Here is a 17,107-nt window from a genome sequence, read left to right as displayed (position 1 = left end):
GCGTAAAGTAATGTTAAGGAGCTTTTATTTATTTTTTATTCTTTTTGGTGTTTTAGATATTAAAAACCTACTTGTATCCAAAAAAGAGTTTCATGGCAAGCTGATTGCACGACACCCGAAAGAAGCCCACAAGTGGGAATTGTGGGTAAACATTAGAGATGAGCAAATTGTTTCCAATCCATTTGCTCATCTATAATGTTTACCCACAATTCCCACTTGTGGGCTTCTTTCGGGTGTCGTGCAAACAGCTTGACCTGAAACTCTTTTTTGGATACAAGTAGGTTTTAAATATCTAAAACAAAAAGTCCTCAAGATGAAGCAAATTCTGCCAAATGGAACATATATACAGCAATAGGGCCACAATTATTTGTCATAGGTAACAGATAAATTGTAGGGGTATCATACCCCAATGAGCCAGATATCACTGCCAATTGCAACCCTAAGAAAAATTCCCATGATGAAGATACCTTATGGGACCAGCGTGTTTCCCTCTGGAAACGGTGAGGTTTTTCAGGGCAAATAGAAAAGGATCAAAGAAGACCGAAATCACATTAATAAAAAGGTGCAAAAAATAAACCAGTGTGGCAGATATTACCCCAATTGCGGCCCTAACAAAAATTCCAATGATAAAAACACCTTATTGGCCCATTGTGTTTTTCCCCCTTTAAATGGTGAGGTTCATCAGGGGACACAGAACAGGATGAAAGGAGACCAAGATATCACATTAGGTACCATGTTGCAATAAAAAGGTGCAGAAAATTAACCAGTGTGGCAGATATTACCCTGAATTGTGCCTTTCATAAAACTTCCTTATCCCAGCGAGTATGATCCAATATTGTACCTTTCCTGCACATGGTTTATTTTGTGCCCATTTTTATTAGACCAATTGTATCTACTGTGATTATTAGTTTGCTGTCTCATGTCCCGTGATGAAACATGTTGGGATAAGCTGTCCTTATAATGGGAATTTTTGTAAGAGCCCTAGTTAGGAGTACTATCACATTGTGGTATCATATCCCTAATATTTAACAGTATGAAAAATATTTATGGCCCAATAGTGAGTATTTATGTCTTATGTGGCATAATTTGCTTTATCTTGAATATTTTCTTTCAGTTCTATAAGTGTTTTTGTTCCATAAACTCTGTTCTTTCAGCTATTGTTCTGTGATAATAAGGCTTTAAAGGGGTACTCCACTCTCCAGCATTCAGAACTAAATGTTCCGAATGCTGTTTTCGCACTGTGGGGGTCGGCCACGCTCCTTGTGACATCACAGCCACGCCCCCTCAATGCAAGTCTATGGGAGGCTGCCACGCCCCGTCCCACTGATTCGCATTGAGGGGGTGTAGCTGTGATGTCACGAGGGGCGTGGTCGATCCCCACAGCACAAAACAGTGTTCCGAACGCTGGCCAGTGGAGTACCCCTTTTGAAGCCACCTTATTGTTCCAAACGTTGTTTTCGCTGTGCAGGGGTCGGCCACGCTCCTCGTGACATCACAACCACACCCCCTCAATGCAAGTCTATGGGAGGGGGCGTGACATCCGTCACGCCCCCTCCCATAGACTTGCATTGAGGGGGGTGGCCGCGATGTCACGAGGAGCGTGGCCGACCCCCGCCGCACAAAACAGCATTCTGAACGCTGGCCAGTGGAGTACCCCTTTAAATGGACCGTATACATTGATAGGCAGGGTGCCCCGTTCTGCCCGTCACACCAGGCATCTCATGTAAACCTACACTGTCACTGTCTGTCCTGCGCCGCACACCGTCGATAGTCTGCAGAGTGCACTAATTCAGAGTTTACGGATAATATAGACGGCGCCGGAGTCGCAGACGACTAAACATCTCATTAAATCATCTGTACCCATTTCCCTATACCAAGTGTCAGCGTTAAAAACCCGAACATTGCTAGGAGTTTGTTTGCGTTTTGTCTCGACGTGTCACATTAAATGCATTAAGAGCAAGGATATGAAACAAATGTCTGAGTGAGACTCGATGATGCCATTGGAAACAAGTTGCTTTGTACATTGGTTTGACAAGTGCATTAAAAGAAGTGTATGTCAAGGAGGAGAACAGAATCTGCGCTTCACGAGCGTTCCCGGAGGTGACACTTCTGCAGGCTGAGGTGCAATTTGTCTTTCATGCAACGCTCAGACTTGTCTGGCTCTATTGTTGCTACCTGCCTTAGTCAGAGAAGAGAAAGTCAAGCTCTTCTAGAGCGTGTTCACTCGCTGTGACATGTGCTTCCTTTTATTTACTATCTGTCTGCGTTGGAGAGCGGAACGTCTCCCGGGTTCAGAGCATTTTACTCCTGCATCTGGAATCGTAACGTCAATGAGATTCCCCCATCCTTATAGTATGTAGAGGACTCCGGGGATTCTAAGAATTAGCTATGGTTACACTTATCTCCAGTATTGTTCCATACTTATCACACATTCCAGATTAGGAGAAAATGGCTGTAAGGTTCTTCAGTGGGCTAGGTCCTTGTCCCCATGACCACTACTTTACGGTGATACATCTTCAGTGTGGAGAGGCTCCTTTAATCTGGTCTTAGAAGCAAATTACTTAACATGTACAACAAATTAAAATGGCGGTCTCCAACCTGTGGCTCTATAGCTGTGGTCTTCAGTCTTCATCTCTATAGGGTGGTCTCCAACCTGCGGCTCTCTAGTTGTGGCCTTCAGTCTTCATCTCTATAGGGTGGTCTCCAACCTGTGGTTCTATAGCTGTGGTCTTCAGTCCTCATCTCTATAACATGGTCTCCAACCTGTGGCTCTCTAGCTGTGGTCTTCAGTCCTCATCTCTATAGGGTGGTCTCCAACCTGTGGCTCTCTAGCTGTGGTCTTCAGTCTTCATCTCTATAACATGGTCTCCAACCTGTGGCTCTATAGCTGTGGTCTTCAGTCCTCATCTTTATAGGGTGGTCTGCAATCTGTGGCTCTCTAGCTGTGGTCTTCAGTCTTCATCTCTATAGGGTGGTCTCCAACCTGTGGTCTTCAGTCTTCATCTCTATAGGGTGGTCTCCAACTGTGGCTGCTGCAAAGCTACATTTCCAATCATGCCCTGACATCCTTTGGCTTTATGTATTAGTGGTCTTCAACCTGTGGCTCTCGAGATGTTACCATTGGCTGTATGGGCTCAGAGTTGTAGTTTTGCAATATCTGAAGAGCCAAAGGATGGAGACCACCAGTCTATAAAGCCACAGGATATCAGGCATGATGGGAATTGAAGCTTTGCAATGGCCACAGTTGGAGACCACCCAATAAGGACGAAGACTGAACGTCTGTCTGGGTATGCTGGGTGTAGTTTTGTAATAGCTGGAGAGCTTCAGGTTGGAGATTTCTGAATTAGAAGGTAAATTGATAATCTATGAGAATAACTTGATGGCCCCCAACTATAATGCACCATTTATAATACTGCTGTATATGTGACCCCACAGGCACCAGGGTCTAGATGTCAATGCCCCTCCTGCCCCCTGTATCTTCACTTTATATAGTGTCCAAGAACCTCCCGCATGGAAAAATGTGAACAAAAGCCTAAATATCTGGAGCTGCCGTGTGAAGTCGCTGCCAATGTATTTTATCTCCAGGCCCGGCATTTAAAATCTAATACAGAAATCAGCAAAAGAAGAAGCCGAGGAACGTCGGATGTGTGACTTGTATTTGCAAAAAGGCTACAGAGATTCTTTTTATTTTTTCCCGGCTTTTATGTCTCCTCTGAGGTTTTCCATCTTTGATTCTATGTGATATTCTAGGAGCAAACAAACCTGAAGCATGCCGTACCTATTAATGTGGAAACGGGGTCATTAGAGGACGAATCCTGCAGCACATCCAGACCGCCACCCAGAGAGAACAACCCGCTCCATGGATGCCCCCATTATGGAGGTTCAATATGGCCGACGAGTAAACAAGATGACAATGGCACCAGGGGGCACACAGGCGGCGGGTTCAGAGCCAGATCACCCATCCAGGGGCATCAAGGGAGGGTATAGACACCGGGCACCATGGTATAAATAGATAGAGAGAAAGAGAGGCAGAAAAAAAAAAAAAAGAAAGACAGATAGATTGATAGATACATAAATAGATAGATGGATGATAGATAGATAGAATAGATAGATAGATAGACATGAGAGAGAGAGATATGAGATAGATAGATAGATATGAGATAGATAAATATGAGATAGATATGAGATAGATAGATAGATATGAGATAGATAGATATGAGATAGATATGAGATAGATAGATATGAGATAGATAGATATGAGATAGATAGATAGATATGAGATAGATGGATAGATAGATAGACAGACATATAGATATGATAGATAGATAGATATGAGATAGATAGATATGAGATAGATAGATAGATAGATAGATATGAGATAGATAGATATTAGATAGATAGATAGATATGAGATAGATAGATAGATAAAATAAAATAATCCAGCACTTTGAGGATTATACTAGATTATGGGTCTAGTGCAGATGTTGTTGAGCCCTCTCTGGCGGCGCTATAAGAGGTAAGTGCCCTCGGCAGAATAACCTAAGTGTTTCTGATCTAAAGCGTTCATCCCAGTAATACGCGCGCCTATTGTTTTTCCTTTCTACATTTAGAACAATACATCGCGGTCTGAGAGAGCTCGGGATGTGTCAGAGCTCCATCCAGACCTGGAGAAGGCAGGAGGACATGTGCTGCTGTGTGCGGGTGCAGGGCCGGGTGGGACAACCCTCTAGGACTGTATGTAGAGAGATGAGTTTCTTCTTTTAAATCAACTGGTGGCAGAAAGTTAAACATATTTGTAAATTACTTCTATTAAAAAAATCTTAATCCTTCCTGTACTTATTAGCTGCTGAATACTACAGAGGAAATTCTTTTCTTTTTGGAATGCTCTCTCATGACATCACAAACATAGTTCTCTCTGCTGACGTTATTATAATAATAACAACACTTTATTTATTGTTGTCCTTAGTGGGATTTGAACCCAAGTCCCCAGCACTGCAAGGCAGCAGTGCTAACCACTGAGCCACCATGCTGCTCTTAGCATACATCTGCTATGCACGGTTGCTAAAATGGACAGAGATGTCAGCAGAGAGCACTGTGCTCGTGATGTCATCAGTGTTCCAAAAAGAAAGGAATTTCCTCTGTGGCATTCAGCAGCTAATAAGTAGTGGAAGGATTAAGATTTTTTAATAGAAGTAATATAAAAATATGCTTAACTTTCTGCCACCAGTTGATTTAAAAGAAAAAAGGTTTTCATCGGAGTACCCCTTTAAAGGTGTATTCTCATCTAAGTGTTTACAGCATTTATGATAACACTATAAAATAGGTGGGGTGGGCGTTGGGGGGTACTTTTCTGGTTCTCTCACCTATCCAGATAATATTAAGGTCCCTGGTCCTCTAGAGAGGAGGAGACCATACACGTGCAGTCTCATCTACACCTACATCTACACATCTTCACCCTACAGAGGATTCACTATTCTTTTTTCTGCACTGCGGATAGGTCCTTCCTCTTCCACCATCTAAGTGTGGTGTAGCAGTAAGTGGTTCTATATAGAGCCTGGTTATCAATACCCACAATCCATCCTGGCCTGTTATTTGTGCTTATTCTTTTAACCTGTGCCATGTTTATCTTTAGTTGTTTTTTTTTTTGCTTTTGACCCCAGTTTTATCCCCCTGATGAAACCGATACCACCAAGGGGAAACACGCTGGGAGGTCTTTCTTTGCATTTGGTTCAGTTGATTTTAGCTGTATCTTATACTGGATTTATTGGTGCAGACCTTACATCTGAAACCCTGTCATTTGGATATTGTGGTTATCAATTAATCTCTATAAGTTTTGGATATTCCTTGATATTCCTTTTTTTGCTTAATTTTCTTCTTTTAATATATGTAAATAAAAGGTACATTTTAAGTATTATAAGACAGTGATATGGCTGATACCTGGTGCGCAGGGCCGGTTCTGTCTATAGGAAAAATAGGCATCAGCCTAGAGCGCCCTCTTGATGGGGGCGCCGCTCTGCCTGCTGCATGAAAGTTAGTAACCAGACAGTGTTTCACCCCAGTAGTAAGGAGATTACATGATGAGGAGGTTTGTTACAGTGTGTCACCCCAGTAGTAAGGAGATTACATGAGGAGGAGGTTTGTTACAGTGTTTCACCCCAGTAGTAAGGAGATTACATGATGAGGAGGTTTGTTACAGTGTGTCACCCCAGTAGTAATTAGATTACATGAGGAGGAGGTTTGTTACAGTGTGTCACCCCAGTAGTAAGGAGATTACATGAGGAGGAGGTTTGTTACAGTGTGTCACCCCAGTAGTAAGGAGATTACATGAGGAGGAGGTTTGTTACAGTGTGTCACCCCAGTAGTAAGGAGTTTACATGAGGAGGAGGTTTGTTACAGTGTGTCGCCACAGTAGTAGGGTGGGGTGTGTCAAAGGCCGGAGCCAATGGGCAGGGTCAATGGGTGGCAAAATCAGATTTCGCCTAGGGTGGCAAAAATCCTTGCACCAGGCCTGCTGGTGCGGTGCCTGAGGGGGCAGAACATGATATTGTAAAATAGCATCGGAGACTATGCACACCTGCTATAAATATAAAAAACAAATAAATATGAAAACCGTATAAAACATGATGAGCCTGAGCCTTAAAAGGGTTAATGAGCAAGTACAAATAGACATAACTGCTGACAATGAGCGAGCGGTGCCACGTGGTGTCGGAGATTACAGTGCGTGACCGCTGATCTCTTCTTCCTGTGTAGTCTCCGCAGGTGCCAGCTCCTGGTGCTCCCTGACTGCGGGCACAGACCTGCAATGCATCCTGGGCCGGAGAGGTCTGGCCAATGTCCCAGTGTGTCAGGCTTCTCCTGGTATCAGCGAGCCCTGGCTGCTCCTACTGCCCGGGGCACAACACCGACATGACTCTTTACAGTATAAACAGCGCAGCCGGCGGGTGCCAGGGTTCAGGCAGATCTAAGAGGACCATCATATGCCCATCCAGTGACCACCCTTCCTACAGTGATGGTCTCATGAAGTGTATATAGCAGTATGTCCCAGCCAGGGTGCCTCCAGCTGTTGTAAAACTACAACCCCAGCATGCCCGGACAGCCGAAATAGTAGTTTTGCAACAGCTGGAGGCACACTGGCGGAGACACACTGATCTAAAAATAAGGAAAAGGGGCTTTATGGCAGCTGCAATAAATGGGCAGAATGGACTCTGCTGACCCCGCCCTCTAATGATAATGTGATGACTCTGCTGACCCCACCCTCTAATAATAATGAGATGACTCTGCTGACCCCGTCCTCTAATGATAATGAGATGACTCTGCTGACCCGCCCTCTAATGATAATAAGATGACTCTGCTGACCCCGCCCTCTAATGATAATGAGATGACTCTGCTGACCCCACCCTCTAATGATAATGAGATGACTCTGCTGACCCCGCCCTTTAATGATAATGAGACGACTCAGCTGACCCCGCCCTCTAATGATAATGAGATGACTCTGCTGACCCCGCCTTCTAATGATAATGAGATGACTCTGCTGACCCCGCCCTCTAATGATAATGAGATGACTCTGCTGACCCCGCCCTCTAATAATAATGAGATTACTCTGCTGATCCCGCCCACTAATGAGAATGAGATGACTCTGCTGACTCCACCCTCTAATGATAATGAGATGACTCTGCTGACCCCGCCCTCTAATGATAATGAGATGACTCTGCTGACTCCACCCTCTAATAATAATGAGATGACTCTGCTGACCCCGCCCTCTAATAATAATGAGATGACTCTGCTGACCCCATCCTCTAATAATAATGAGATGACTTTGTTGATCCCACCCTCTAATGATAATGAGATGACTCTGCTGACCCCGCCCTCTAATGATAATGAGATTACTCGGCTGACCCCGCCCTCTAATGATCATGAGATGACTCTGTTGATCCCACCCTCTAATGATAGTGAGATGACCCCGCTGACCCCACACTCTAATGATTAAGAGATGACTCTGCTGACCCCACCCTCTAATAATAATGAGATGACTCTGCTGACCCCGCTCTCTAATGATAATGAGATGACTCTGCTGACCCCGCTCTCTAATAATAATGAGATGACTCTGCTGACCCTGCCCTCTAATGATAATGAGATGACTCTGCTGATCCAGCCCGCTAATGAAATTGAGATGACTCTGATGATCAAGCCCCTGTCTATACAGCACAGCAAAACAGGAAACAAACCTATTGTCTAAGCTCCAGTGACTACTGTGGAAACTAATATATTTTCGGGCATGTTTTAGAATAGTTTACTGATAAGCCAATAATTAAAGGGTAACTGCAGAGAAATAAATTGTACCTCCTACACACACAGGATAGGGGATAAGTGTCTGATCCAAGTGGGTCCCCTGAGATATTCTTTATGAAGCTTGGCTACCCACCGGTCCTCAGCGTGCTTCGCCCCCACCCTTGACCCCTCATCAGGCTGAGATGGGACCTTGGGGATGGGTGAGTAGCCGGGCCTCGTACAGTAGATTGCTGGGAGTTGTAGTTTTGCATCAGCTGGACACTGCAGTTGGGAAACCACTGGGAATATTTTTTTAATAGACTGGTCCTTTAAATCGTTTCCCAAATTTTTTGAATAAATTTCTGTCTCTGGGATATTATGTCTTAAAATAAGAGATTAAAAGATTGTGTTTTACCAAATCAGAAATTAGGGGGTTATGGGATTATTTATCATTGTGTTCTATTGCTTTTTTTCATCTACATTTGTGAATTTTTATTATTTTTGCGCTAATTGAGGGGGTTTTTTGCATATTTTTTTTTCAATGTTCTAAAATCCGTCATTTTGGCCTTTTGGTGTTGCTAGACCATTTTTTTAAGTGACGGATGCAGTGGTCCCGAATTTATTATCTGCATGTTTTAGTTTTTTTTGCCCAAATTTTGCCGCACCTGGCACAAAAAAACGCCGCAAATCTAGACCACCACCAAGTCTAGAAAAACTATTACTCCTGTTTGTTTGCCAAAACTAAAAAATCATCATCCAGAGTGAAAGAGAGGGAGAGAATAAGGTAGAGAATAAGAACGTTTAAAGGGGTATTCCAGGAAAAAAATCTTTTTTTTACATATCAACTGGCTCCAGAACGTTAAACAGATTTGTAAATTACTTCTATTAAAAAAATCTTAATCCTTTCAGTACTTATGAGCTTCTGTAGTTAAGGTTGTTCTGTCTAAGTCCTCTCTGATGACACGTGTCTCGGGAACCGCCCAGTTTAGAAGCAAATCCCCATAGCAAACCTCTTCTAAACTGGGTGGTTCCTGAGACACGTGTCATCAGAGAGGACTTAGACAGAAAAGAACAACTCAACTTCAGAAGCTCATAAGTACTGAAAGGATTAAGATTTTTTTAATAGAAGTAAATTACAAATCTGTTTAACTTTCCGGAGCCAGTTGATATATACAAAATAGTTTTTTCCTGGATAACCCCTTTAAAGACATAAAAAGTTAAAGGGGTACTCCGCTGCTCAGTGTTTGGAACAAACTGTTCCGAATGCTGGAGCCGGCACCAGGAGCTCGTGACGTCATAGCCCCGCCCCTCATGCCGTCACACCCCGTCCCCTCAATGCAAGTCAATGGGAGGGGGCGTGACGGATGTCACGCCCCCTCCCATTGACTTGCATTGAGGGGACGGGGTGTGACGGCATGAAGGGCGGGGCTATGACGTCACGAGCTCCCTTGTTCCAAACGCTGAGCAGTGGAGTACCCCTTTAAAAATTTAAAAAATGTACAAAGGAAAATTAAAGCAGTTTTCCATATGAAACAATCAGATATATTTTTTAAAGGTACAAAAGAGGAATGGTAAAGACGTAAGAAACAATAAGGTTGTTAACAATGGCCAAAATCTAACCATTGCATGTGCCCAAGTTTTAAAAAATATCCGACAAAGTGATGATAACATAATTAAAAAAAAAGTGAAAAGGTAAAAAAAATAAAAATATTTTTTTTTTTTAAATACCTGTTCAACTAAAACCTCCACCTCTTTTTTTTTTATTTTTTTCCTGGCCTGCGGCAAAGTAAACCACTGTTTAAAATGATAACTAAAACAAAAAAGCCAAACACACAGACAAACAAGCTCCTCTGAAGCAGGTAGACATGATCTGAAAGCGGCGGTAGAAAATAATCAGGGTGCAGATCTGCGCAAAATTAAAATGTATCATGGTCACTGCGACAATACGATACATTTGGAGCAGCACCGCCCCAAAAAAACGCATCTAGACAAACCACAAAAATGACCTGGCCAAGACCATTATTGATAAATAATAAATAATAAATTAGTGTTTTTTTTTAGTTTTTTTTTTTTTTTTTTTTAATTGACTTTATTCATTACAGGAAGAAAATAAATCCTCCGGATCCGGAATGAGGCTCTCATGTTGTGCAATTAATTTGTCATGAAATAAATCTAATTTCCTCCAGAACGCCGCAGTTTGTGTAGCTACAGGAATTTTTGGTTTTACAAAATTAACTGATGGCAGATAATTAATAAGAATATATATTATTTTTCTTAATATCTAATAATATCCTCAAAATATAATTAGTGAATATAAAGACCGTAATATACAACCAGCAGCGCCGGAGCACGAAGAAGCCGATAGCGAGCGACCCAGGAATATTTCAAAAAAAATATGAAAAATATAATTACATTTAAAACTAAATAAATTGTGGCCAGAACAAGTCATGGGTGCACAAATGGGAAATTGATTTAAAGGGGTACTCCGGTGGAAAACTTTTTTTTTTTTTTTATGAACTGGCACCAGAAACTTAAACAGATTTGTAAATGACTTCTATTAAAACATCTTAATCCTTTCAGTACTTTTTAGCAGCTGTTTGCTACAGAGGAAATTCTTTATTTTTTTAACTTCTTTTTTGTCTTGTCCACAGTGCTCCTGAAGACTCCTGATGTCCGTATCAGGAACTGTCCAGAGCAGGAGAAAATCCCCCATAGCAAACCTATGCTGCTCTGGACAGTTCCTGACACGGACAGAGGTGTCAGCAGAGAGCACTGTGGACAAGACAAAAAAGAAATTCAAAAAGTAAAGAATTTTCTCTGAAGCATACAGCAGCTAATAAGTACTAAAAGGATAAAGATTTTTTAATAGAAGTCATTTACAAATCTATTTAACTTTCTGGCACCAGTTCATTTAAAAAAATTTTTTCCCACCGGAGTACCCCTTTAAAGGAGACAACATTACTTACTATTACATCACTTTCTTTGTTATTACTATTACATTGTTTTCTCAATTCATACTAATACATTACTTTATTATTGCTATTATATTACTATTACTTTACTTCCTTTATTATTCCTATTACATACTTTATTATTACTATTACATATTTTCTCTATTATTACTATTACATATTTTCTCTATTATTACTATTATATTACTTTATTATTACTATTACATACTTTCTTTATTATTACTACTACATTACATTACTATTACATTACTTGCTCTATTCTTACTATTAAATACTTTCTATATTTTTACTACTTGCTTTATTCTTCCTATTCAATTACTTGCTTTATTCTCACTTCTTTAAGTTTTACAATTACATTACTCCCTGTATTCTTACTATTACATTACTTTCTCTATTCTATTACATTACTTCCACTATTACTCTACTATATTCTTACTATTACATTACTTCTCTATTCTATTACATTACTTCTCTATTCTATTACATTACTTCTCTATTCTATTACATTACTTCCTCTATTACTCTACTATATTATTACTATTACATTACTTTCTCTATTCTATTACATTACTTCCACTATTACTCTACTATATTCTTACTATTACATTACTTCTCTATTCTATTACATTACTTCCTCTATTACTCTACTATATTATTACTATTACATTACTTCTCTATTCTATTACATTACTTCCTCTATTATTACTATACTATATTATTACTATATTATTACTATTACATTACTTCCTCTATTACTCTACTATATTATTACTATTACATTACTTCTCTATTCTATTACATTACTTCCTCTATTATTACTATACTATATTATTACTATTACATTACTTCCTCTATTATTACTATACTATATTATTACTATTACATACCTTCTCTATTCTATTACATTACTTCCTCTATTACTCTACTATATTATTACTATTACATTACTTCTCTATTCTATTACATTACTTCCTCTATTATTACTATACTATGTTATTACTATATTATTACTATTATATACCTTCTCTGTTCTATAACATTACTTCCTCTATTATTACTCTACTATATTATTACTATTACATACCTTCTCTATTCTATTACATTACTTCCTCTATTATTACTCTACTATATTATTACTATTACATACCTTCTCTATTCTATTACATTACTTCCTCTATTACTCTACTATATTATTACTATTACATTACTTCCTCTATTACTCTACTATATTATTACTATTACATTACTTCTCTATTCTATTACATTACTTCCTCTATTATTACTATACTATATTATTACTATTACATTACTTCCTCTATTATTACTCTACTATATTATTACTATTACATACCTTCTCTATTCTATTACATTACTTCCTCTATTACTCTACTATATTATTACTATTACATTACCTTCTCTATTCTATAACATGACTTCCTCTATTATTACTATTACATACCTTCTCTATTCTATAACATTACTTCCTCTATTATTACTATTACATACCTTCTCTATTCTATTATATTGTTCCTCTATTATTACTCTACTATATTATTACTATTATATACCTTCTCTATTCTATAACATGACTTCCTCTATTATTACTATACTATATTATTACTATATTATTACTGTTACATACCTTCTCTATTCTATTACATAACTTCCTCTATTAGTACTATACTATATTATTACTATATTATTACTATTACATTACTTTCTCTATTCTATTACACTAATTCCTCTATTATTACTATACTATATTATTACTATATTATTACTGTTACATACCTTCTCTATTCTATTACATAACTTCCTCTATTAGTACTATACTATATTATTACTATATTATTACTATTACATTACTTTCTCTATTCTATTACACTAATTCCTCTATTATTACTATACTATATTATTACTATATTATTACTGTTACATACCTTCTCTATTCTATTACATAACTTCCTCTATTATTACTATACTATATTATTACTATATTATTACTATTATATACCCTCTCGATTTTATTACATTACTTCCTCTATTATTACTATACTATATTATTACTATATTATTACTATTACATACCTTCTCTGTTCTATTACATTACTTTCTTGTTTCTTACCATAAGGGTACGTTCACATGTTCGTATTTTGCAGACTTTTTGTAGCGGATTTAGCTGCAGGAATGGCTAGTAATGGTCACTGATACTGCTTGCCTATGAAGCGTTGCTTACGAGAGAAGAATCAAATCTCCAAAACCATAAACTCCTCTCGTCCTGCAACTTTTAGCTTCATTCCCATCACCAAGGTCACCATTTCTGCTTGCTGTCAGTGAATAAAAAATGTCTCATTGTTGAAAATTTCGAAATAGTTTTCTGACCTAACCTTGTTCTATGTTCTAAGCCAGTGTTTTCCAACCAGGGTGCCTCTGGCTGTTGTAAAACTACAACTCCCAGCATGCCCGGACAGCCTTTGGCTGTCTGGGTATGCTGGGAGTTGTAGTTTTGCAACAGCCGGAGGAACCCTGGTTGAAAAACACTGGTCTGAGCAGTTCTATTAGACTAGAAGAGCAGTAATACCGCAACACTAATACACTGTAACAAACCCCTCAGCTGTGTTAACAGAACTAGGTCTCTATGGGTGTTTAGCTTCTGAATAAAGAGAATCTGACACCCTATTCACCTGCACTAAACCCAATTCACTGGGTTATACTGCGGGTGAACAGCTCTACAAAGATGGGCCACTTACTCAAATCCATTGAGTACATGCAGAATTCTGGCACTGTAAACTTCCTGCTGAATTGCTATACTTTGCGCATCGGAGGCAGGGAGCCGGCTCACCCTGCTCTCCTGCCTCCTCCATATTCTCCGCCTGCCCTGTTCCCTATATTAACATGCTAATAAATGGCGCGGGTGAGCGCACAGAGAGCAGAGCACTCACTCGCAACTTTCTATAGCATAATAATGACGGGGCACAGGGCAGACAAAGAATATGAAGAAGGCCGGTGAGCTGGCTCCCCGCCTCCATTGTGCACTGTTTACAGTTTACAGTGACAGAACTCTGCTTATACTCAACGGATTTAAGTAAGTGACCCCTCTTTGTAAAGCTGTTCTACCGCACTATGATCCAGTATATTGGGTTTAGTGTGGGTGAACAGGGTGTTAGATTATTATTTTTTTAAGAAATCTCAACACAAACCCGAATGGGTTTCCTTGTATTCCTATTGTAACACCACCAAATAACAAACTCAACACCGCTACTTCTGTATAGACATTGTGCTGCAGCCCAGAGGGTGAACAGATGATAATGAAGGATTAACCCTTGCAGGATGGCAGGATGCCGCAGCTCTACAATGTTATCAGGGTTCTACCAGTATCTCTATCCTTTCAGCGTGGCTCAGAGGCTGGGATGCTTAAAGGGGTATTCCACTCCCCAGAGTTTGGAACATTTAGTTCTGAATGCTGGGTACGGGCTTCGGGGGCCGTCATGCCCCCTGGTGACGTCACGCCCCGCCCCCTCAATACAAGTCTATGGGAGGGGGCGTGGCGGCCGTCACGCCCCCTCCCATAGACTTGCATTGAGGGGGTGTGGCCATGACATCACGAGCCTCTGGGGCTCCAGCGCTGCACCCGACGCTCTAAAACGAATGCTGGGTGCAGCAGGGAGATTGTGGGGGTCCCCAGCAGCGGGACTCCCGTGATCAGGCATCTTATGCCCTATACTTTGGATAGGGAATAAGATGTCTAAGGGTGGAGTACCCCTTTAAAGGGGAATTCCAGGCAAAAAACTTTTTTTTATATATCAACTGGCTCCGGAAAGTTAAACAGATTTGTAAATTACTTCTATTAAAAAATCTTAATCCTTTCAATAGTTATTAGCTTCTGAAGTTTTCTGTCTAATTGCTCAATGATGATGTCACGTCCCGGGAGCTGTGCATGATGGGAAAATATCCCCATAAGAGCTGCACAGCTCCTGGGACGTGAGTCATCAGAAAGCAGTTAGACAGAAAACAGCAACTCAACTTCAGAAGCTAATAACTATTGGAAGGATTAAGATTTTTTAATAGAAGTAATTTACAAATCTGTTTAACTTTCCGGAGCCATTGATATATAAAAAAAAAGTTTTGGCCTGGAATACCCCTTTAAGTCCAAAAAACATATATTCCTCTTTGTCCTGCAACGTTTTACTCCAATCCCTCAATATTGTCCAATTGTTGCATAGGACTAGGACCTTTCGGGGGCTTCAGGCTAGGCCTAATGCAGCGTCATGAAACTTCAGATTCTCACCTTATAAGTGGGAACTGGGGGACAAGACAGAACAGAATGTATAAGGATAAACATTATATAAAACAGTGCAAAGTCAATGCAAAGGCACAGATTCACCGTGTAAACCAGAATACAAGTGTAAAGGCATATAAACAGTAGGACACCTAACCAATAACGGGTACACACGCAGTAGGACACTATAATAGCCATGACCAGTACATGACCTATGAAGCATCCTATAACACTCCGAAAAAAACACCAAGGTCCACTATACAGGTGGAATATAGAAGATAAAGCACATAAAACAAAGAGACAGGACACAACATCACGGTAATAATCTCTACTTACCCAAGTGGCACCTCAGATGACCCACATGTAGCGCCCTGTCCTGTAGCACCCAGACCAGGATCCGAGCTGAAACACAAGCGCAATTTATAAGCCACGAAACGATAAAAAGTGCAATAAACATTTATGTGCAAAATTCTATACAGACATGATGCAACCTACAAACACCGTATAAATAATAGATGATAACCTGGGGGGGTAGGTTCTATAGAAAGGTTTCACCGTGGTGGCACCACATTATACCTCATATTATAGTCTTCATCCATAGATACTTTTAGATGACTTTTCTATATGATGCTGTTTTTGTTACTCTTTGGGTATTACAGGATACGTGAGGAGACACCACAGATCTGTCCGGTCATTTATTTTCATGCCAGGAATTAAGTGTAAATTAGGGTGGTGCAGGATACGGCTCAAAGAATGTGACTGTCTCACCCACTTCAAAGGGGTGTAAAGGCAGCCGAGCATGTGGTGAACGCTTGGCATGTTCTGTCAGGGCTTCCTAGTAAATGTAACAAGCAGACTGGCCCTCGCTGTGTCATTCACTATTCTCCAACCTTCACTGGGCCAAGCACTATTCTCCGACCCTCACTGGGCCAAGCACTATTCTCTGACCCTTACTGGGCCAAGCACTATTCTCTGACCCTCACTGGGCCAAGCACTATTCTCTGACCCTCACTGTGCCAAGCACTATTCTCCGACCCTCACTGGGCCAAGCACTATTCTCCAACCTTCACTGGGCCAAGCACTATTCTCTGACCCTCACTGGGCCAAGCACTATTCTCTGACCCTCACTGGGCCAAGCACTATTCTCTGACCCTCACTGGGCCAAGCACTATTCTCCGACCCTCACTGGGCCAAGCACTATTCTCCGACCCTTACTGGGCCAAGCACTATTCTCTGACCCTCACTGGGCCAAGCACTATTCTCCGACCCTCACTGGGCCAAGCACTATTCTCCGACCCTCACTGGGCCAAGCACTATTCTCCAACCCTCACTGGGCCAAGCACTATTCTCTGACCCTCACTGGGCCAAGCACTATTCTCTGACCCTTACTGGGCCAAGCACTATTCTCTGACCCTCACTGGGCCAAGCACTATTCTCCGACCCTCACTGGGCCAAGCACTATTCTCCGACCCTCACTGGGCCAAGCACTATTCTCTGGCCCTCGCTGTGTCATGCACTATTCTCTGACCCTCACTGGGCCAAGCACTATTCTCCGACCCTCACTGGGCCAAGCACTATTCTCCGACCC

At 40.7% G+C, this 17,107-nt stretch overlaps 1 protein-coding gene across 8 annotated transcripts in view; it reads right to left on the bottom strand.

Annotated features, from left to right (window-relative positions):
• The window catches only part of ZBTB20 (zinc finger and BTB domain containing 20), a 980,340-nt gene that overhangs the window by 309,646 nt on the left and 653,587 nt on the right, over nucleotides 1–17,107 (bottom strand). For all 8 annotated transcript variants that reach the window (XM_056559924.1, XM_056559920.1, XM_056559918.1 and 5 more), the window contains one exon: nucleotides 15,856–15,921. The gene's annotated coding sequence lies outside the window, so the exon portion shown is untranslated. The remainder of the gene's footprint in view (nucleotides 1–15,855; nucleotides 15,922–17,107) is intronic.

This window comes from Hyla sarda, chromosome 2 (genome assembly GCF_029499605.1).
Source record: "Hyla sarda isolate aHylSar1 chromosome 2, aHylSar1.hap1, whole genome shotgun sequence".
NCBI lineage: Eukaryota > Metazoa > Chordata > Amphibia > Anura > Hylidae > Hyla > Hyla sarda.
The sequence above is the reverse complement of the archived record's forward strand: the minus strand, read 5'-3'. Positions and strand labels throughout refer to the sequence as shown.